The 5,018-nt window shown below is 38.1% G+C and overlaps 1 long non-coding RNA gene across 2 annotated transcripts; it reads left to right on the top strand.

The window, feature by feature from the left end:
- The first annotated feature begins 533 nt into the window (after positions 1 to 533).
- LOC127872092 (uncharacterized) lies at positions 534 to 4,938 on the top strand. Of its 2 annotated transcripts, XR_008045722.1 has the most exons (6): positions 534 to 1,152; positions 1,294 to 1,378; positions 1,858 to 1,958; positions 2,468 to 2,631; positions 4,271 to 4,355; positions 4,835 to 4,938. It is a non-coding gene; the product is annotated as an uncharacterized LOC127872092 (long non-coding RNA). The 2 variants fall into 2 exon arrangements; XR_008045721.1 differs by having other exon boundaries at positions 542 to 1,378.
- The last annotated feature ends 80 nt before the right edge of the window (positions 4,939 to 5,018 follow it).

Below are 5,018 nucleotides of genomic sequence, written 5' to 3'. Positions count from 1 at the left end.
GTTATATGGCATAATTGGGCACTGCAGACTTGGGTGCAGTATTGAATTATCTTTAAATAAATTGTTAGCAAATGAAAACAATATAGAAACAAACACAAACAGTATTTTGATGTCATCATAATTATATGCATAGTAATTTTCTTAATCATGATGGTATTATCACCATTCAATTTATTTTAAGAGACTCTTTGGATAACCGTATGATTTTAAAGACATTTGTTGTTTTGGTAAGTATTTTTCAATCACAACTTGTAGAAGTATTACAAGGTCATCATTAGCGGGTGGGGTAAATAAGTCTTCATTTATTTTCTTCGATAAATTCACATCGACGAATATAAAATGAGTAAAACATTAATTATGATTAAGCACCACAACAATTTAAGATAAACCTAATTATCAATATAAGCTTTTATTCATTAAAGATACAAAAGTCATCGTTTGATTGTTTTGCGATTAAATGTGTGTTGTCAATTGCTATGTAAGGTTACATTACACTAAATCATTGTGTATCCCTCCGTGGTCCATTCGAAAGTAGTGCCTATTTCTAAAGAGTTCCTTTTCTCTTCTTGAATATAAGCCATTTAACAATGTGAGACATGTCTTTTGTGGTTATTTGTAATATCCTGTATGTGTCTGGAGTACTTTGATGCCTTGGATTGGAAGCTAACTTAAAAGATGAACTTTTGAGGGTGTGTTTTCTATTGTGTGGGGCTTTTGTCGAAATTAGGATTCCGAAACGCGTTTTTCTACGGTGGGTTCATTCGACAGCGATTTACTTTCTTAGAAGTTGCGAGACGGTATGTTTTTGATTGCAATTATTAGAAGATGACAGATCCATCTTTAAAATGATACCAGGTTCGGAAAAATTGATACGTCGGAAAGGCAAGAAAAATGCTGTGAAAGTTGTCAGTTTTATAATGGGACCCTATGGGAATCGGAATTAGTGTAATATAACCTTTAAAAAGCGCATTTACTGTAATGTCAAGGTCACATGGATTCGTCTGCAAGCGAGACAAGTAGAAAATGAATTTTAATGAATGTTTTGATGATTTGGGTGCTAAAATAGATGAGAGATGTCAATATTTTGGTCCAAATGGATGTTTTAGGTGGTTTTGGACTGTTCCGGATGGGTGGGGGACCTGGTATGGACAAGTAAGGGTAACATTTCCAACAAATCTTAAATGTAAATATTATTATGTCCCTAGATTGTAGTTTCAGGTGGAGAGCAAGATGAAAAATATGCCAAATTACATGCATGCAGCCCATTTATGCCATTTTTCTCTTTGTTTGTAGGCCTGACCGTTTGTCCTTGAGCCATCGATGGTCAACAATCCGCTAGCTGTCTTGCTCTGACTGGTGCACTGGACATGATTTCAATGTGAGTCATCATACTGATTGTTTAATTAACACATGAATTTCAGTTTGTTCGTTAAAGTACTAACTTAGCTGTGTATTTACAGCGGACGTAGTGGTGCGCAGCAGGTGGTAGACTAGGTATTTTCATAAATACACTATGTTTACAGAATTGCGGCCAGTGGAGCAACATAGCTGATGAGTTAATAGCACTAGTTCTTCAGACAAATAACTTTATTTTCAACCTATAAAGCATATTTAGCTGTAGGTTGGGCCATTTAGCTGTAAGATCTGGCTTTTGTTCTGTTAAGCCCTTAGAGTAATGAATTTCAGAGTGAAGACCATAGCGCCTTTTCCTAGTCAAGTATCGGGCAGCTGTATGTCTTTTCAGAAATGCACATGTCTTCTTAAGCATGTCATTGTGTTTGCTTTTAATAAGATAGGCAATAAACTCATAACCTTTAGACAAATGAGCATCTGTAAATTCAGATTTCACTATTTCAGAGTTAGCCAGACCATGATTGAGCTTAAGGATTGTGCTGCGGATGCAGCCTGTGCAGTTCCGGGAGAAAGTCACTGTCTTGGGCAATGCGGTCTGGTATCAGGTAAGCACTCTATTGAAAGCCTCACACTTTTGGGGGGTCTGAAGCCTTGTGCTGTCAATGCGATCTGGTTCAAGTACAATCAGAATGCATTTTCAAAGCAGTACTTCATCAGATATGGTTATCTAAAGCTTACAGTTCGCGGGCAGATATGACTTCGATTTGTTCTTGCTAGCAGAACCCCTACAGGCCAAACTATGCGTTAAGCACTATTTTCCACAGCAACCCTTGCAGACAGAAAAACAATACTTACAATTACTTCTGGCATTTAATTTCTAATTTCCTTTATATCTCTTTTGTCTGTTTGTTTGCCCTTTTTAACTCTGACATGCCATCTTGCTCACATTGATGGAGCATACCTGTTTTTGTTTAGAGCCAAGTCCCCAGCTGCTCGAGTTTGCCGTGTCGATAATGAGAAAGCCATGGCATGATGTCTCCTCTATGTGTTTCCTTATCTCAGTGTTGAACATAATTGCCAGTTTCAGGGGCCTAAACATTTCATTTTATTAAAGGTCTGGATGATCCTTGCCTGACTGCGGGTTTGTGTACACCTCAATCCGACTCTGTGTCCTGAACAGAGGCCGCAGTGGTGCAGCGCTTGTGGACGTTCCATCAACATCCTGAAAGGTCAACACTACACCCAGCTGGGAAAATTGATCCTGATAGTCATCCCCAGGTAGTGGAATGAATGTACACTGAACTACAGAGGAATCACACCCAAATGACTTTCCTGCCACGACATTAGTGTGGCCACTCGCGTAGGAATTCCTTAGCAAACGTGCTCTTTTGCATGGTGACTGTGGGCATTTTTGCAAAACTTACGCTTTCAACACTGGATTTTAAAGAAAATACTTAATAAAATGTCGCTAACAGGACTTATTTATATGAGAGAGACTATCTGGATGCGCATTAAGTGTCACTTTGTGTCGTAAGCTGTTGAAGGAGCGCTTTGCGCCTTTTTAAGTGTTAATTTTGGGTAGCCGGCTTGTATCGGCTTGAAAGCTGCAAATTATGCCTCTCATCATAATAGCATTAATTTTTGTAATTGCAATGTGTATGTTTAGATTGTAAGTGAAGCTTTTAATAATAATTTTCTTAAAAAACATGATTTTATATGCTGTCAGTGAGTTTTTTATTGAAAAAAATGCTTAAAATTAAAAAAAAGTCTCCTATTTCATCAAGAAAAGTACACTGATTCACAATCAATACATTTATTTGGGCCTTTTGCTGATATATTGGTGAATTTCGCATGCAATGATACCAGTTTTTGCCATAAAAGTTACGCGTAACAATAATTGGAGACACAAAATCAGCTGTCGTCACTTAGACTAAAAATCATGCATTCCGACTTGACTGCGGCCAATTTAGTCACCGCTTTAAATGGCCATTTTAAGGCCTTTACCCCCATCCGAATGCACTGAAATTGCATATTCATTGTGGAAATAGTTGAAATCTCATGTGGAGAAAGTTTGAAAAAGATGGGACAAAGTTGAGTTCCCTTAAAGGTTACATTACACTAAATCATTGTGTATCCCTCCGTGGTCCATTCGAAAGTAGTGCCTATTTCTAAAGAGTTCCTTTTCTCTTCTTGAATATAAGCCATTTAACAATGTGAGACATGTCTTTTGTGGTTATTTGTAATATCCTGTATGTGTCTGGAGTACTTTGATGCCTTGGATTGGAAGCTAACTTAAAAGATGAACTTTTGAGGGTGTGTTTTCTATAGTGTGGGGCTTTTGTCGAAATTAGGATTCCGAAACGCGTTTTTCTACGGTGGGTTCATTCGACAGCGATTTACTTTCTTAGAAGTTGCGAGACGGTATGTTTTTGATTGCAATTATTAGAAGATGACAGATCCATCTTTAAAATGATACCAGGTTCGGAAAAATTGATACGTCGGAAAGGCAAGAAAAATGCTGTGAAAGTTGTCAGTTTTATAATGGGACCCTATGGGAATCGGAATTAGTGTAATATAACCTTTAAAAAGCGCATTTACTGTAATGTCAAGGTCACATGGATTCGTCTGCAAGCGAGACAAGTAGAAAATGAATTTTAATGAATGTTTTGATGATTTGGGTGCTAAAATAGATGAGAGATGTCAATATTTTGGTCCAAATGGATGTTTTAGGTGGTTTTGGACTGTTCCGGATGGGTGGGGGACCTGGTATGGACAAGTAAGGGTAACATTTCCAACAAATCTTAAATGTAAATATTATTATGTCCCTAGATTGTAGTTTCAGGTGGAGAGCAAGATGAAAAATATGCCAAATTACATGCATGCAGCCCATTTATGCCATTTTTCTCTTTGTTTGTAGGCCTGACCGTTTGTCCTTGAGCCATCGATGGTCAACAATCCGCTAGCTGTCTTGCTCTGACTGGTGCACTGGACATGATTTCAATGTGAGTCATCATACTGATTGTTTAATTAACACATGAATTTCAGTTTGTTCGTTAAAGTACTAACTTAGCTGTGTATTACAGCGGACGTAGTGGTGCGCAGCAGGTGGTAGACTAGGTATTTTCATAAATACACTATGTTTACAGAATTGCGGCCAGTGGAGCAACATAGCTGATGAGTTAATAGCACTAGTTCTTCAGACAAATAACTTTATTTTCAACCTATAAAGCATATTTAGCTGTAGGTTGGGCCATTTAGCTGTAAGATCTGGCTTTTGTTCTGTTAAAGCCCTTAGAGTAATGAATTTCAGAGTGAAGACCATAGCGCCTTTTCCTAGTCAAGTATCGGGCAGCTGTATGTCTTTTCAGAAATGCACATGTCTTCTTAAGCATGTCATTGTGTTTGCTTTTAATAAGATAGGCAATAAACTCATAACCTTTAGACAAATGAGCATCTGTAAATTCAGATTTCACTATTTCAGAGTTAGCCAGACCATGATTGAGCTTAAGGATTGTGCTGCGGATGCAGCCTGTGCAGTTCCGGGAGAAAGTCACTGTCTTGGGCAATGCGGGTCTGGTATCAGGTAAGCACTCTATTGAAAGCCTCACACTTTTGGGGGGTCTGAAGCCTTGTGCTGTCAATGCGATCTGGTTCAAGTACAATCA

The sequence above is a fragment of the Dreissena polymorpha genome, chromosome 1 (genome assembly GCF_020536995.1).
Source record: "Dreissena polymorpha isolate Duluth1 chromosome 1, UMN_Dpol_1.0, whole genome shotgun sequence".
NCBI lineage: Eukaryota > Metazoa > Mollusca > Bivalvia > Myida > Dreissenidae > Dreissena > Dreissena polymorpha.
This window is presented reverse-complemented; position numbering and strand designations above follow the sequence as displayed.